The following is a 19,147-nucleotide window of genomic DNA, read 5'->3' as shown; positions in this document are numbered from 1 at the left end:
ATGATAGATGAACAAGTCAGTGTTTGAAGACAGGGTTTTGATTCTTAAGTCTAAACTTTGGAACAATGCTCATTGCTATATAAAAATAGATGTGTATACAAAAACATGCACATACAAATATATACTATATATACATACTTTTACTCCTAGCAATATTTGTTTTTTCTCTTCCTTTGTAACCTACCACTGAAATTATCACCTGAATTCTGCATTTTGATATTTGCTATTTCTAGTTCTATATAAAAAGGCATGTCTTTTCCACTATATTGCAAATTACTTAAAAATAAGGTTTCTATGTATGGCATTGCAGTGAGACAGTACTATAGATAGAGCAGAGGATCAAACATAAGTTCTATGGATTATATATATATAATTAATACACTTATTAGTTGAAATTATGTGAGAATATTATAAAGCTTAGCAAAGCAGATCTTCAAAAATGTTTATCTGCTTTTCTTAAAAATTATCAAGATAAAGTACTATAATATGACTTAAAATTTCTAAACTTTTTTGTTGAATCTATAACACCTTAAGTCAGAATTCAGACAGTATCACTTCCTATTTTCCATACAAACTTGAGATGATTACATTACATCATTGGCTGAATTGTGAATGGAAATTTCCATTGTTTTTTCACCATATGTAGCCCTCGTTTTTATAGTTAAACTGCAGTACCTGAAATTCATAATGATATTTTGAATTTTACTTCATATTTAATTTTGCAATTATGTTTGTAAATTGTTTTATTGAAGTATAGTTCACTTATATTAGTTTCAGGTGTACAATGGTTATTCAATATTTTTGTAATCCATATAAAGTTAAGTATTGGCCATATTCACTGTACTGTATATTATGTCATTGGATTTAATTTTATACCTAGTACTTTGTACTTCTTAATTTTCTTCCCTTACTCTTCCTGTCTTCCCTTTCCTCCCTCAACTGGTAACCACTTGCTCTCTGTAAGTCTGTTTTTGTTTTGCTATATTCTTTCATTTATTTCTTTAGATTCTACCTATAAGTGAAAACATTCAATATTTATCTTTCAATCTCAGGCTTCTTTCACTAACTTAATACTTTCAGGGTTCATCCATGTTTTTACAAATGGCTAAATTTCATTCTTCTTAATGGCTGAGTAATATTCCCATATATATATATATTATACCACATTTTCTTTGTCCATTCACCTGTTGCTAGGGCTCCTCATATGTGGCTGAAAAGCCTTGTTCCCTAGGAAGGATGAATCCGTGGCCCTGTGATGCCCCCTCCTCTTCTGAGTCATCCATGCAGGGTGCAGGCCTCCACTAAATGATTTCTATCCCTTCTACTAGACTCCGTGTTCTCCCCCCCCCCCCCCCCCCAGTACAGCCTTGGTTGTAGAGCTGTTGCTAATCTTCAGGTTATTCTCAGTGAGTAGTCATAAAACCATCGGTAATCATTAGTTATACTCATTTCACCTGTAACCCACCTTTAGTAATCAAGGTCGTTGTAATTTCTGCTACAAAAGACATGCAAATCCTCCACGTGACATGGAGCATAAATGATAAGATGTTTGCCTAAGCTATTTTCCAGAACTTGGAGTCTTCTGTGTCTAGTTTTGGAGAAGGCAATGGCACCCCACTCCAGTACTCTTGCCTGGAAAATCCCATGGACGGAGGAGCCTGGTGGGCTTCAGTCCATGGGGTCGCTAAGAGTCGGACAGGACTGAGCGACTTCATTTTCACTTTTCACTTTTATGCATTGGAGGAAATGGCAACCCACTCCAGTGTTCTTGCCTGGAGAATCCCAGGGATGGGGGAGCCTGGTGGGCTGCCGTCTATGGGGTCACACAGAGTCGGACACGACTGAAGTGACTTAGCAGCAGCAGCAAAAGTGTCTAGTTTGGCTGAGCTAGTTAAGACCACTAACTTTTCAATGGGGCATGCACGAATATTCTTTTGAATATGCAGAGGCCTGTGGCTTCCTTATGGCTGCACAGAACAGCAATTATCACATTTTTTTTTTCAATCACTTTTTCCCACACGCCTCATGCCTCAGACCTCCTAACTTCTTTATTCTTTATCCCATAAGAACCTCGAGCCTCTGGCTTTCAGGAAGGTGGATTTGAGACCAGTTCTTATATTTCCTCACTTGGCTGCCTTGTGAATAAACTCTCTCTTTGGGGTAAACTCTATGTCCCAGTGTTTTGGCTTGCTGTGCACTGGACAAAATGACCCCTGTTTGGTAATATTTGCTCTATATATAGTTCTAGTTTTGATGTTTGCCAGGGGAGGTGAGCTCAGGTTCTTCCTACTCTTTGATCTTGATCCCTGCTTCTATTCCCATGTTTGTATGTTGAATAACAACTAATGGTGTACTAAATAGTACTTTATTTACTTCCTTTCTATTAATATTTTAAAATAACTTACAAAACCTTGGTTTACATTTCACTGAAATGTTCTGGAAATGCTGAATTGAAGCACACTGGAACAGCATCTTCTATCTAGTATGAGTAGAGTACCAATATTGATCTAGTATGGTTTGGCTATGACAGATTCTTATGGATCACAAGGATGCAGTCAAGGGTGAAACGTTGTATGCAGTAACAGCATACACTCAAGATTCATAGCCTGTGAATTCATAGCCTGTGAACAGCATACACTCAAGATTCATTGCGTTCAACAGCTCTATATGGCTTAGTTTCTTAGCAGAAACTAAGATGTGCAGGTTTTACAGATGCACAGATGTCACGTGTCTGATCAGAATATGGCCTCTTTATTTGGCTTGTATCTAGTTCTACACAAGTAGAACAATTCCATATATTAATGCTCTTGGCCAGAGCCTGAATTTCCCAGTAAGTATTTACACCCAGGCAGATCATATATAAGCTGGTGTTTGGATAATCCAGTTTTCATGACAAACAGGTTGGACTATAAAACCAGTTACAACATTTTATGAACTTTTAAAAAGTGTTTTTATTTGAAAACTAGGAACCACAGAAGAACTTTGCTAATACCGAGCTATAAATTCCATTAATCAGAAGCTGTGTACATGCAAAATTTTTGTGTAATTCTTTTGTATATATCGTTTTGTGTAAATCCTCTGTATACATATTTATAAGTATTTTAAACACAGTAAAGCACTTCTCAGCAGACTTTCATTTATGCAACTCCAAACTCTAATTAATCTACTTAATACACTTACATGGGCTTCTCTGGTGGTTCAGATGGTCAGATTTCCTTAAATTGGGACATTCTAGACACTAAGGTCAAAGAAGCTATTGGACCAAGTGACTGCACTACGAACATACACAAATTTGTCTGTCTTTGCTCTCTGCTGCAAGTGCATATTATAATATTTCACATGCCTACATTATAGCAGGTTTTTTTTTTCTTTGCAGTGGTTTGATTCCATGACCTAGTCAATAGTGTGTGAGCACTTGCAAGAATAAAATATATATGTGTTAAAGTTCTCATCCTCTAACACAGTGCTTAGTACATATTGGGTGCTCAATAAATATTTGTTAAATAACTGATTAAATTAGTGGTCTTTGATATTCTTTGACTTATAAAACAAAATTTAAATATTACAAATGTATTAGTTTGTAATTTAATGGTTAGTATTACAAAATTATTAGTATTCTGATACAGTTTTTTTTAACAGGGCAGGAACACTTGCAAAGCACCTGGAATTAACATAGTACTTTATTGCATCCCTTATTAAAGAAATATCACATTCAAGCACTATTTAGAAAATTTATCCTAAATTTAGTATAGGCTTTTATTTTGAAACCTGCAATTTTGGAACTCTTGCCTCAAATTGACATGTTGATGAACATATTCAGCTCTCATGTTTGATTGAATGTTTTAATTTAAATGCATATGTAATTTTCATTTTTTGCACCTTTACAAACTGTAGAATTAATATAAAAATAACAATTCTGTTGCAAAAACCATTTAGCTGATACTGCATTTTTTAATATAAATTTATTTATTTTAATTGGAGGCTAATACAATACAATATTGTATTGGTTTGCCATAAATTGACATGAATTTGCCATGGGTGTACATGTGTTCCCCATCCTGAACCCCCCTCCTACCTCCCTCCACATCCCATCCTTCTGGTTCATCCCAGTGCACCAGCCCTGAGCATCCTGTATCCTGCATCGAACCTAGACTGGTGATTTGTTTCAAATATGATAATATACATGTTTCAATGCCATTCTCCCAAATCATCCCACCCTTGCCCTCTCCCACAGAGTAAAAAAAACTGTGTCTCTTTTGCTGTCTTGCATACAGGGTTATCGTTACCATCTTTCTAAATTCCATATATATGTGTTGATTATACTGTATTGGTGTTTTTCTTTCTGGCTTACTTCACTCTGTATAATAGGCTCTAGTTTCATCCACCTCATTAGAACTGATTCAAATGTATTCTTTTTAATGGCTGAGTAATACTCCAGTGTGTATATGTACCACAGCTTTCTTATCCATTTGTCTGCTGATGGACATCTAGGTTGTTTCTATGTCCTGGCTATTATAAACAGTGCTGTGATGAACATTGAGGTACACATATCTCTTTCAATTCTGGTTTCCTCGGTGTGTATGCCCAGCAGTGGGATTGCTGGGTCATAAGGCAGTTCTATTTTGAGTTTTTTAAGGAATCTCCACACGGTTCTCCATAGTAGCTGTACTAATTTCCATTCCCACCAACAGTATAAGAGGGTTCCCTTTTCTCCACATCCTCTCCAGCATTAATTGCTTGTAGACTTTTGGATAGCAGCCATTCTGACTGGCATGAAATGGTACCTCATTGTGGTTTTGATTTGCATTTCTCTGATTATGAGTGATGTTGAGCATCTTTTCATGTGTTTGTTAGCCATCTGTATGTCTTCTGTGGAGAAATGTCTGTTGAGTTCTTTGGCCCATTTTTTGATTGGGCCGTTTATTTTTCTGGAATCGAGCTGTAGGAGTTGCTTCTATATTTTTGAGATTAAATCTTTATCAGTTGCTTCATTTGCTATTATTATCTCCCATTCTGAAGGCTGTCTTTTCAGCTTGCTTATAGTTTCCTTTGTTGTGCAGAAGCTTTTAATTTTAATTAGGTCCCATTTGTTTATTTTTGCTTTTATTTCCAATATTCTGGGAGGTGGGTCATAGAGGATTCTGCTGTGCATTTTCAAGTACAGTCACCTTTGATTATATTCAAGTGGAGCAACTTTGGTAAATGTATAACTATCTGCAGTTATTATGCACTCAACATATAATAGAGAAGTCAATGGTACAGGTAGTATAAGACCCAGTCCCTGAAAAGGTAATGACTATACACTTCAAGTTATATGATGATATTAGTCACTATGTGATTACATCACAAATGGTACAGATGATAAAGGCCTGGTGTTTCAAGAAGAAACACATTAATGTCAGGTGGAGTAGATTAAATTGGCCTAGAGTTGTGGCATTTTAACTGGACTTTTTCTGTAGAAAGGTAGAATAAGATTAAGAATGAAAGAAAAATAATCTGGAAATGAAACTTCCAAATAAAAGAGGATGCCAACTTTGATAAAATGAAGAAATGACAGTGGAAAGAAGAGAGATAGAAAGTAGTTAAAGGGGGATGGTTATTAGAAGTCTTATAAGACAGCTTAAAGAAGTTTATATTAATTAACAGATACAGAAACATTTGAAAAAATGGATGCAAGTTTATTTAAACTGGAGTCTTCTAACAGTGCACAAAATGTATTAAAGAGATGTGAGATGTGAAGTGTTAGGACCGGTTGGGAGACTAAGGCCTTGATCTGGAGAATATTTAGCAACTAAAGAAGAGTGGTAGTGGTGAAAGAAGGAAACACTACATTGTGAAGACATATGATTTTAAGAAATAGTCTGGACAAAGAATAAGGTTGAGATTAAGTACAATTTAAACATATTTATTAACTATTTTTAATATACTTAATGATGTGTCTATCACTGTGATAAAATTGGGGGCTTTTGCCATTATAATTCAGATCCTATTTCAACCAATATTATCAAAATATAATATTTCTTATTTAAGTATATTACAATCCCCTGGAGAAGGGAAAAGTTATCCACTCCAGTATTCTGACCTGTAGAATTCCATGGACTATCCAGTCCATGGGGTAGCAAAGAGTCAGACACAACTTAGACTTTCACTTTCACTGGCTGAAATATATTGCCTTATTTAACAACTGTAAATCTGAATTTACTCATCTGTAAAATGAGATGATAACAGACCTAACTGTTGGGATGTGCAAAATAATTTATATATCAGTTGTTTCCTAGCTCATTATAAGCAATGGATAAATATTCTATCCATAAGTTTTAAGGTCAAGCATTCTACAAAAATTTACAATGTCCAAGAAAGAAACTCTCATACTCAAATAGTCAGGAAATCAGCTGTAATGGTTAAACCAAATATCCCCAGTCATGTATATCGTAAATGAATAGCCATTTTCCAACAAAAGAATTAAAAATGTATAACATAATACTATCAGTTCAGTTGAGTTGCTCAATCATGTCCGACACTTTGTCACCCCATGACTGCAGCAGGGAAGATCTCCTTGTCCATCATCAACTCTTGGAGTTTACTCAAACTCATGTCCATTGAGTCAGTGATGCCATCCAACCATATTATCCTCCTTCGTCCCCTTCTCCTGCCGCCTCCAATCTTTCTCAGCATCAGGGTCTTTTCAAATGAGTTAGCTCTTCATAACAGGTGGCCAAAGTATTGGAGTTTCATCTTCAACATCTGTCCTTCCAATGAATATTCAGAACTTATATCCTTTAGGATGGAAAGGACTCTCAAGAGTCTTCTCTAACACCACAGTTCAAAAGCATCAATTCTTCAGCTCTCAGCTTTCTCTATGGTCCAAATCTCACATCCATATGTGACTACTGGATAAAACATAGTTTTGGCTAGATGGACCTTTGTTGGCAAAGTAATGTCTCTGCTTTTTAATATGTTGTGTGGGTTGGTCATAACTTTCCTTTCAAGGAGTAAGCGTCTTTTAATTTCATGGCTACAGTCACCATCTGCAGTGATTTTGGAGCCCCCCCAAAATAGTCTGCCATGGTTTCCACTGTTTCCCCATCTATTTGCCATGAAGTGATGGGACTGGATGTCATGATCTTAGTTTTCTGAATGTTGAGCTTTAAGCCAACTTTTCACTTTTCTCTTTCACTTTCATAAAGAGACTCTTTAGTTCTTCTTCACTTTCTGTCATAAGGGCGGTGTCATCTGCATAGCTAAGATTATTGATATTTCTCCTGGCAATCGTGATTCCAGCTTGTGCTTGATCTTGCACAGTGTTTATTATGATGTACTCTGCATGTAAGTTCAATATGGAGGGTGACAGTATACAGCCTTGACACACTCCTTTTCCTATTTGGAACTAGGCTGTTGTTCCATGTCCAGTTCTAACTGTTGCTTCCTGACCTGCATGCAGATTTTTCAAGAGGCAGGTCAGGGGTCTGATACTCCAATCTCTTAGAATTTTCCACATGTTATTGTGACGCACACAGTCAAAGGCTTTGGCATAGTCAATAAAGCAGAAATAGATGTTTTTCTGGAACTCTCTTGCTTTTTTGAGGATCCAGCAGATCTTGGCAATTTGATCTCTGGTTCCTCTGCCTTTTCGAAAACCAGATTGAACATCTGGACATTCACGGTTCATGCATTTCTGAAGCCTGGCTTGGAGAATTTTGAGCATTACTTTGCTAGCATTTGAGGTGAGTGCAATTGTGTGGTAGTTTGAGCATTCTTTGGCATTGCCTTTTTTTGGATTGGGATGAAAACTGACCTTTTCCAGTCCTGTGGCCACAGCTGAGTTTTCCAAATTTCCTGGCATACTGAGTGCCACACTTTCACAGCATCATCTTTTAGGATTTGAAATAGCTCAGCTGGAATCCTGTCACCTCCACTAGCTTTTTTCAGAGTGATACTTCCTAAGGCCCACTTGACTTCACATTCCAGGATGTCTGGCTCTAGGTGAGTGAACAAACCATAGTGATTATCTGAGTCTGAAGATCTTTTTTGTAAAGTTCATCTGTGTATTCTTGCCACCTCTTCTTAATATTTTCTGCTTCTGTTAGGTCCATACCATTTCTGTCCTTTATTGAGCCCATCTTTGCATGAAATGTTTCCTTGGTATCTCTGATTTTCTTGAAGAGATCTCTGGTGTTTCCCATGCTATTGTTTTCCTCTGTTCTTTGCACTGATCACTGAGGAAGGCTTTCTTATCTTTCCTTGTTATTCTTTGGAACTCTGCATTCAAATGGGTATATCTTTCCTTTTTGCTTCTCTTCTTTCATGGCTATTTGTAAGGCCTCCTCAGGCAGTCATTTGCTTTTTTGCATTTCTTTTTCTGGGGGATGGTCTTGGTGCCTGTCTCCTGTACAATGTCATGAACCTCAGTCCATAGTTCATCAGGCAGTCTATCATATCTAGTCCCTCGCATCTATTTCTCACTTCCACTGTATAATCATAAGGGGTTTGATTTAGGTCATACTGGAATGGTCAGTTGGTTTTCCCTACTTTTTCAATTTAAGTCTGAATTTGGCAATAAGGGGTTCATGATCTGAGCCACAGTAAACTCCTGGTCTTGTTTTTGCTGACTTTATAAAGCTTCTCCATCTTTGGCTGCAAAGAATATAATCAATCTGATTTTGGTGTTGGGCATCTGGTGATATCCATATGTAGAGTATTCTCTTGTGTTGTTGGAAGAGGGTGTTTGCTATGACCAGTGCATTCTCTTGGCAAAACTCTATCAGCCTTTGCCTTTCTTCATTCCATACTCCAAGGCCAAATTTGCCTGTTACTCCAGGTGTTTCTTGACTTCCTACTTTTGCATTCCAGTCCCCTATAATGAAAAGGACATCTTTTTTGAGTGTTAGTTCTAGAAGGTCTTGTAGGTCTTCATAGAACCATTCAACTTCAGCTTCTTCAGCATTACTGTTAGGGACATAGACTTGGATTACTGTGATACTGAACAGTTTGCCTTGGAAATGAACAGAGGTCATTCTGTCGTTTTTAAGATTGCATCCAAGTTCTGCATTTTGGACTCTTTCATTGACTATGATGGCTACTCCATTTCTTTTAAGGGATTCTGGCCCACAGTAATAAATATAATGTTCATCTGAGTTATATTCACCCATTCCATTCCATTTTAGTTTGCTGATTCCTAAAATGTCAACGTTCACTCTTGCCATCTCCTGTCTGACCACTTCCAATTTGCCTTGATTCATGGACCTAACATTTCAGGTTCCTATGCAATATTGCTCTATACAGCCTTGGACCTAGTTTCCATCACCAGTCTCTTCCAAAACTGGGTGTTGGTTTTGCTTTGGCTCTGTCTCTTCATTCTTTCTGCAGTTATTTCTCCACTAATCTCCAGTAGCATATTGGGCAGCTACCGACTTGGGGACTTCATCTTTCAGTGTCTTATCTTTTTGCCTTTTCATACTGTTCATAGTGTTTGAAGGAGGTCAACATTATCTTCATTAACCTCCACCATAGTTTGGCCCCAGGTAAACAGCAAGGAGGGAACACAGCTTCACCCATCAACAGAAAATTGCATTAAAGATTTACTGAGCATGACACTGCCCATTAGAACAAGACCTTGAGAGTCTCTGGTGGGAATAGGGTTTGATTCTAAATGAGAATTCTCCCCTCCTACCATCTTGCCTGTGCTCTCCTTTGCCCCTGGACATGGGGTATCTCCTCATGGCCCATCCAGTGAAGTGAAGCCACTGTTCCTGACCTTGGACATGGTGCATCACTTCATGGCTGCTCCAGCAAAGTCTAGCTGCCACTCCTGTCCTTGTATGTAGGGGATATCTTCCCAGCTGCTAGCCTCTCCAGTGCCACACAGCCACTGCTGGCCATACTGTTCATACTATTCATGATACTATAATGACTCTTAATAAAATATATTCTTACATATCAAATGCACTTGAGAATTTAACAAACATGTTTAAGTTTTGCAATGTCTGATTGTAGTCAACTATTTACACTCAATGTTCTTTAACTTTCATATCCTCTTATAATAAAGAAAAATGAGACAAAGTTAAAAAAAAAAAACTAACAGTGGATTAGTTTTGCTTTCTGGCAGAAAGGTAACCTAGGAGAAAGAAGTCTTTACACATTTTCTAATTCAGTGGAATAAAAGTTGTTGCCTGAGACGAGTGAATTTAATTTTGTTGTAATATAATTTATTGGTTGAAGTAAGTCCAAGATTTAGATCAGAATTACATTACCTAATATTACCCAATTTTTAATACTCAATTTTTTATGTGAACTTTTAAGAAAAATTTAAGGGTGTTAGATAGATCTATAACACATCCACACATTTCTTCCCTTCTCTTATCCTATATGAAGATCACATCTTCCAATCAAGTCATCTTAAAGATCAGTAAGGAAAACCTGCCTATTATAAATGGACCCACTTGAAGCCTATTCCAGAATGGATTCCCTCAACCAAACATAGATAGTTTACTCTGTTTATTCAATGAACACTGATGAGTGCATATAGTCTTTGGTTTATAAATTCTTTTTATTTCTTCACAATTCCTTTCTATGGGATATGTGTCTTTGTTTTTTCCTCAAGATGATGGAGAACACTTTATCATAGGAATCCAGGAATTTTTCTCCATGTTAAATTCTCACAGGAAGAATAAAGAACTTCCTTTATCATCCTGACAGATACCCTAGTGCCAGATATCCTGGATTCAAATCTTGATCCATCTACTTACTAAGTTTGTGACCTTAGAAAAGTTAGTTAATTAGTTTCTCTGTATCTCATTTTCTCATCTATGAAATAGTTGTAAAAACAGCACTTAGCTTGTATAGGCATCTTGAGAATTAACTAAGATACCACTTTTAAGCACCTGGTATCTGGCCCATGGTGCTATATAATGATTCTCTTAAGCATAATATTATTTAACTATGTGATAGATATTTATATTTTTGAAGTCTAAAGCCTAAGAAATCATACTATTTGGAAAATGATAGCTATTTAATGCATAAGCAAATATTTCATAATTTCACTATTTCTTAAATAAAACAGTATTGCTTTTCATATGGATAACATTTACTCTTTTCAACATTCTAGAGACTTTTCAAGGTTTAAAATATTCTGTCATTTAGTGAAAAAGATAATTGTACAAACATTTTATCATTTCTTTCTCATCCATCATTTTTCCAAAGCAAAAGACTAAGAGGGATTATGAAATGTTTAAGACATTGGTAATTAAAGATGATCCTTTTTTTTTTGTAATCAACGCATTACTTTGTTTTTTTTTTAATTGTACAGAAAAAAAGAAAATCTGTGGAGTGTAATCTATGACATACTGTCACCCTGTCCAGTATGCAGGTGCCACAGGAGCCCACGCAGGAGGAGCTTGAGATAGGCAGTTGTGCTTCGCAGAAGTAAGACCTACTCACACAATGACATGTGAGGTGGAAAAACCTTCAGCTCCCTTTGTTTGCCAGGGTGTCTTGGTACAAAATAATACATTTTCAAACAGCATTCCTCTTTTACAAAAGAGGAGACATAACTTTCTTTAGAAGATAAAGCTTATTCCTCAGAATTACATGTTGGAAAAGTAACAGAGCTGGACTTAAACTTTTCCAAGTTTGGCATTTCTCCTCCTCAACAGAATCTTTCCTCAGATCTCCACCCCTTAAACATTTCACTAGCTTTTTCTGGAATTTAATCTCTTTCCTTCTCCTTGAAGTATCATGATCAGAACCATCTGTAGTGTACTGGAGCAGGGACACTATCCTTTGGTTCCATACTTTGCTTTGTGCCAACTTTTCCACTCTTACAATCTTTATAAGTGTAAAAAGTCTTATGTGGTCTCCTAACTTGGCTTCCAGCAGGCAAATTACTTTATCCATTCCTATGGTTCCAACTCCAAAATAGATGCCTCTCCACTGCTAGTACCCAAGTCCATATCCTTATGGTCCTTGGCCTGCGTGATTCCAGTAACTCTTTCCACTTTTGCACACAGCATCTTACACCATAATTGTGAACAGAGTGATCTTTTAAAAAACCTATGTCAGTATTTGAGGGCATACACTGTAAAGGATCTTTACTGCTTAATCTCTCTAACTGCTAGCATTATATTTTTAATAAAAATCAAATTATTTACACAGCTGAAAGGGTAGTTCTATAAGATATGGGCCGTCCTACCCTCTTCAATCCCTCTCTTCCATCTCATCTTTTTTTCAGCCATACTGGCCTTCTTGCTCCTTCTGGAATGCACCAAACATATTTATGCTTTAGGCCTGATCATCTAGTCAGTCTCTTTCTTATCATATCACATGTTCTCATTTTCTTCATAATATTACTATAACTTGAATTTATTTTGCTTATTTTTTAGTTTAATTTTATTGCCATTATTAAGGCATCATTCTTGTTTACAACTTGTCTTCACACCTAGGACAGAACTCGCAATAGGAATATCAAGTATTTATTGAATAAGAGGATATGAGTCTTATGGTCAATATATGTTCCCCTATCTTCCAGCTCAATTATCAGTAAATCACTACCACTATTCACTACAGAAGTTATGTCCATTCTCCAACAAACCCTCACGATGCCCCTGCTAGAGCTTGGACCTCAGACTTCTTCAGAGTCTTCTCAATCAATTTCAACAGTTCTCTCTTAGTTCTGTAATAAACATGGTCTTTGTTCACAGAAAGAGGGCCTTTTTTTTCTTTAATATCATAAAGGAGTTTCTAGTAAAAAGAGTATGTAAGAGTTCTATCTGAGGAAAAACATTCATTTATGTCTCTAACCTTTCAGTAATTTTCCTTAGTTTATATAATGCAGTTTTCTCTATTACTCTGTCATCTCCTTGAGGCTTTATCTTTTGCTTGTGTGGAACCCTCAGATGTGAAAGCAACATTGTCAGCATGTTTGGTTATGTGTGTATGCATTAGAGTGCCTAGTTAGAATACCTTGCCAACGATGAGCAATCAAAAATTATGAGCTGGTGATGAAGATTCTTGTCCTTATGTGCCTATGTGCCAGCATTAATTCAGGTGGTGAGGAATTTATGTCTTCACTGGGGACTGGGTATTGCAAAATGTAAGGGTTGTGTGTTGCTGCTTATAACAGCACTTTCTTAATTAAGATTGGAAGCCAGATTTAGCTCTTCTCAATATGTATTATTGCCTTACAGACGAGAACACTGAGGCAGAGCAGTATGATGAAAGATGCAAGCAATTTAATTATAATATCTTAGAGTTACACAGAAAAGATAATCCTGTTCCTTTAGAAAACAATGGTTATTAATGTACTAAAGATAATTTAATATTGTTTTCTGGGGATTTTCCTTTCAAGTATATTTCCTAGATAAATAACAATATTTTTAGACATATTTACTTTTCTTTAATAACAAATAATGCTCCACTGATTTAATGTTTTATTTTCTCTAGAAGATAAGCTAATGTGAAGCAGGTGTCTTGCATAAATTTTAGAGAGGATAAAAGTACTCCAGTTAAGGATTCAACTTTTGTAAAAAGTATTAAAAGATTTTAGGCTTCAGATAACTTTCATTGTTCCTATATTGATTACAACTATGAAAAAGAGCCTAAATATTTAATAAAATATTTAAGATTGAAGAAATAAACAAGACCAATGCTAATAAAAAGATACCCTGAGACAATTGTTCACTGTTGCCAGATTTATAGACATGCTTAATGAGTAGGCTACTTAAGTGATTTAAGAGACTTTAGAAAAACTGACAAGGGCTACTGCTTGATAACTCATTGGAGGAAATGAAATTTTCATTTACCAAATTCCATAAAATATATCTGGATATACTAGATACACTCATGTTGAAATGCAATACAACTGTCCAACTGATAAATTAGCTTGTGTTTGCTTGGTTATTGAAAAATAGATAAAATCCACAAATTGAGCAATCAGAAATTAGACATGTTTTCTCTACTTCTTGATACAGCATGCTTGGGGCTGGTGCATGGGGATGACCCACAGAGATGTTATGGGGAGGGAGGTGGGAGGAGGTTTCATGTTTGGGAACACATGTAAGAATTAAAGATTTTAAAATTAAATTAAAAAAATAATTAAATAAAAAAAAGATGCAATTTGATTATAATTCATAATTTCTGAACCAAAGTACCTTAGGCCTTATGCCAAATTTTTACTACTTAAACCAGCCATTATACTTTGGCCTAATTAAAAATAAACTGCACAGAACTATCAAATTTTCACATCTGCCCTATCTCTGCCTTCAGCAGGCAATTAAAACTATGTCCACACTAGCCTTGTGTTTGAGATATATATATGTATATATTTCTTTTTTAAAAATTTATTCATTTTAATTGGAGGCTAATTACTTTATATTTCAGCCACTGGATTGCAGGTTCCTAGAGTGCAAAGTGTATGTCATATTCATCTGTGTATCCTCTTACACCCAACATAGGGCCTCTGACATGGTCTGCTGAACAGGAGTAAACTTTCCATTAATATCGATTGAATTAAATTGGATGAGAGGAATGAAAAACTATACTAAGAATCTGGGTAATAGAGACTGTCAGTCAGTGTGTAATTAAGCAGTACAGGTAAAAATGCTGAGCGTGCATGCTTGCATTGCTGGAGGGAACACAGTCACAGAGGCTGCCAGATTGAAAGCACTATAGGACAGAAATTTATAACGTACTGAACATTCAATATATACTGGGCATGTGGTGAAACATGCACTGTCTCAGTCAATAAGTCACAGATAATTTATAAGGTAGAAAGGATTTATCTTATTACAATATACATGAGAAGTGTGAAGCACTACGGTGCTATGGTTAAGACCTCATTGATTCTGCTTACAGACTTGAGTTTAATTCCTAGTTTTGCCAATTAAAACCTTCTGTAGGCACCTAGAGGGCAACTGGGAAATATTTTTCAAAATTTAAAACAGAAGATTTTTGACTCTGCTATCAAATCCCTATTAAGGAATTCCTCTTACACTTGAATGAGCACCTGGATTAACACACTTCACTATCTGGGCCTGGGAAGCAAGCCTTCATGACCTCTTGCCGACTATCAATCAACATACAGCAACCCTACACTATTTTCCCCCAAAACACATTGTGCATTCTCCAGAACCTCTTTAAGTGCCTTGTTGCTGTAGTTTTTCAGTCGCTAAGTCATGTCCAACTCTTTGTGACCCCATGGATTCCAGCATGCCAGGCTTCCCTGTCCTACACTATTTCCAAGAATTTGCTCAAACTCACGTTCATTGAGTTGCTGATGCCACCCAAACATCTCATCCTCTGCTGTCCCCTTCTCCTTTTGCCTTCAATCTTTCGTAGCATTAGGGTCTTTTCTAAAGAAATGGCTTTTAGCATCAAACAGCCAAAGTATTGGAGCTTCAGCTTCATCAGCAGTCCTTCCAATGAATATTCAGGGTTGGTTTCTTTTCAAATTGACTGGTTTGATCTCCTTGAGTGTCCAAGGGCCTCTTAAGAGTTTCCTCCAATACCACAATTCGAAAGCATCAATTTTTTGGCACTCATCTTAACTCTCACGTCTATGTATGACTACTAGAAAAACCATAGCTTTGACTATAAGGACATTTGTTGGCAAAGTGATTCATTAGCCTAGAGCATCTTTATTTGATGTTGAGCTCAAATCATAGTTTCTTCATGAAACTGAGATTTTTCTATTTAAAAGGCAAATGCTTGCTGCCATTGTGCTCCATGATTTATTTATATCAATAAAGCACTGTGTTAAAGTTAACTTGTGGTCATCTCCAGCCCCTTGCACTAGCTAATGAATTCACTGAAGTCAGAGACACTTATCAGATGCATATTTATATTTTTATATTTGAAGATATGTATCAATATCTGACCCCTTAATAGATCACTGACTTGTCATGGCAAAGGGGTTTGTGTAACTCAATGTAGCTATGAGCTAGGCAGGGCCACCCAAGATGGATGGGTCCTAGCAGAGAGTTCTGACAAACTGTGATCTACTGAAGGAGGGAATGGCAAACCACTCCAGCATGCTTGCCATGAGAACCTCATGAACTGCATAAAAAGTCAAAAAATATGACACCAAAAGATGAGATCCCAGGTCCGGTGTCCAATATGCTACTGGAGAAGAGCAGAAAAGAACTATTAATAGCCCCAGAATAAATGAAACAGCTGGCCAAAGCAGATATGATGCTCAGTTGTGGATGTGTCTGGTGATGAAAGTAAAATCTGATGCTGTGAAGAACAATATTAGATAGGAACCTGGAACATTAGGTCCATGAATCAAGGGAAATTGGATGTGGTCAAGCAGGAGATGGTGAGAATAAACATCAACATCCTAGGAATCAGCATAAATTGGTGGGAATGGGTGAATTTAATTCACATGACCATTTAATCTATTACGGTATGTGAGAATCCCTTAGAAGAAATGTAGTAGCCCTCATAATCAACAAAAGAGTCTGAAATACAGTACATGGGTGCAATCTCAAAAAATGACAGAATGATCTCGGTTCGTTTCCAAGGAAAGTCATTCAACATCACCATAATCCAAGTCTATGCCCTTAACACCAATGCCAAAGAAGCTGAAGTTGATCAGTTTTATGAATACCTAGAAGACCTCCTAGAACTAACACCTAAAAAAGACGTTCTACTCATCCTTGGGGATTTGAATGGAAAAGTAGGAACTGGAATAACAGGCAAGTTTGGCCTTGGAAAACAAAATGAAGTGGGGCAAAGGTTAATTGAATTCTTTCAGGAGAACGCACTAGTCATGGCAAATACCCTTTTTTACCAACACAAGGGATGACTTTATACATGGACCTCACCAAATGGTCAATACCAAAATCAAACTGATTCCATTCTTTGAAACCAAAAGTGGAGAAGCTGTTTATAGTCAGCAAAAACAAGACCTGGAGCTGACTGTGGCTCAGACCATCAGCTTTTCATAGCAAAATTCAGGCTTAACTAAAGAAAACTGGAGAAAACAATAGGCCAGCCAAATATGACTTAAATCAAATCTGGTACGAATTCACAGTAGAGGTAACAGATAGATTCAAGGGACTAGATCTAGTTAACAGTGTGACTGAAGAACTACGGACAGAGGTCCATAATACTGTAGAGGAGGCAGTGAACAAAAGGATCGCAAAGAAAAAGAAAAGCAAGAAAGCAAAGTGGCTGTCTGAGGAGGCTTTACAAAGAGCAGGAGAATGAAGAGAAGCAAAAAGCAAGGTAGAGAGGGAAAGGCACATGCAATTAAATGTAGAGTTCCAAAAAATCGCTAGAAGAGACAAGAAGGCCTTCTTCAGTGAATAATGCTTAATAATAGAAAGAAAAAAAAAAAAGAGGAAAGACCAGAGATACCTCCAGGAAAATTGGAAACATCAAGGGAGCATTCTGCCCACACATGGGTACAATAAAGGATAAAAATGGTAGAGGCTTAATAGACAATGAAGAGATCAAGAAGAGATGGAAAGAATACATGGAAGAACCGTAAAAGAGATCTTAACTAGCTGGATTGCTATGACGGTGTGGTTAGTCATCCAGAGCCAGACATTCTGGACTGCGAAATCAAGCGGGCATTAAGAAGCACTGCTAGTGGATGGATCCACCATAAACTAGTGGATGCAATGAAATTCCAGCAGTACTATTCAAATCCCTAAAGGAGGATGCCATCAAGGTTTTGCGTCCATTATGTCAGCAAATCTGGAAGACTTAGCAGTGGCCACAGGACTGGAAATGGTCAATCCTCACCCCAATTCCCAAGAAGGGTATTACCAAAGACTGTGCTAACCATCAGACAGTTTCACTCATCTCCCATGCTAGTAAGGTCATGCTTAAAATCTTGCATGCTAGGCTTTAGCATTATGAGAACTAAGAACTTCCAGATGTTCAAGCTGTGTTTAGCAAAGGAAGAGGAACTAGAGATCAAATTGCCAACATTTGCTGGATTATAGGGAAAGCAAGCAAATTTCAGAAGAAACATCATCTCTGTTTCATCGACTATGCTAAAGCCTTTGACTGTGCAGATCATGACAAAGTGTGGAAAGCTCTTAGAGATATGTGAATACCAGACCATCTTACCTGTCTCCTGAGAAACCTGTATGCAGGTCAAGAAGCAACAGTTAGAACCCTGTATGGAAAAAATGATTGGTTCAAAATTGAGAAAGGAGCACGACAGGGCTATCTGCTGTCACTCTGTTTGTTTAACCTATATGCTGAGCACATCATGAGAAATGCTGGGCTGGATGAGTTACAAGATGAGATGACAAACCTAGACAGTGTGTTGAAAAGCAGATACATTACTTTGCTGAAAAAGGTCCATATAGTCAAGGCTATGGACTTCCCAGCAATCACATATGTTTTTGAGAACTGGATCATAAAGAAGGCAGAACACCAAAGAATTGATGCTTTCAAACTGCGGTGCTGGAAAAGATCCCTGAATATTCACTGGAAGGACTGATGCTGAAGTTCCAGTATTTTGGTCACCTGATGTGAACAGATAACTAATTGGAAAAATCCCTGACATTGGGAAAGATAGTGAGCAGAAGGAGAAGAGGGCATCAGAGGATGAGATGGCTGGACGGCATCACTAATGCAATGAAAGTGAACTTGGGCAAACTCAGAGAGATGGTGAAGGACAGGCAGGCCTGGAGTGCTGCAGTCCCTGGGGACACAAAGAGTCACACACAACTGGGCAACTGAACAACAACAATACCGACAACCAATATTTGAAATTAAACATTAGTTGTTTGAAAAAGTAATATGAGTGCCACAGAGGTTAAGTCTGACAAAGGTGGCAAAGCCAAGATTAGAACTCAGGTTGTGTTGCTCTAAATCCAGTCCTCACACAGTTGCTTCACAACTGTAGAGGCAGATTAGAATCAAAGGAACTTTGAAAACACCCCAGGCCAGTTAAATCGGAATCCTGGTAGTAGTGGTGATGTGCATGATTTCACAATATTCCCAAGGTTGTTCTAATGTACAGCCAGGGTTGACAAGTGCCATGACATGACATGTGTGTTTCCCATAAATTCATTTCTACATATACAAATCCAATTAAGGAAGACAATATCTAGATAGCTGCCTTGCTTAATTTCACCACCTCCCCTCATGTCCCATTCTAGGATTAAAAAACAACAAAAAATAACAAACAGCT

At 37.1% G+C, this 19,147-nt stretch overlaps 1 protein-coding gene across 1 annotated transcript in view; it reads right to left on the bottom strand.

Annotated features, from left to right (window-relative positions):
• EPHA6 (EPH receptor A6) overlaps nt 1-19,147 on the bottom strand; it is a 971,878-nt gene that overhangs the window by 566,057 nt on the left and 386,674 nt on the right. The gene's annotated exons all lie outside the window — the stretch shown is intronic.

Source organism: Capricornis sumatraensis, chromosome 1, assembly GCF_032405125.1.
Source record: "Capricornis sumatraensis isolate serow.1 chromosome 1, serow.2, whole genome shotgun sequence".
Classification (NCBI taxonomy): domain Eukaryota; kingdom Metazoa; phylum Chordata; class Mammalia; order Artiodactyla; family Bovidae; genus Capricornis; species Capricornis sumatraensis.
Note: the sequence above shows the minus strand (reverse complement) of the source record. Positions and strands in the feature narration are given on the sequence as shown.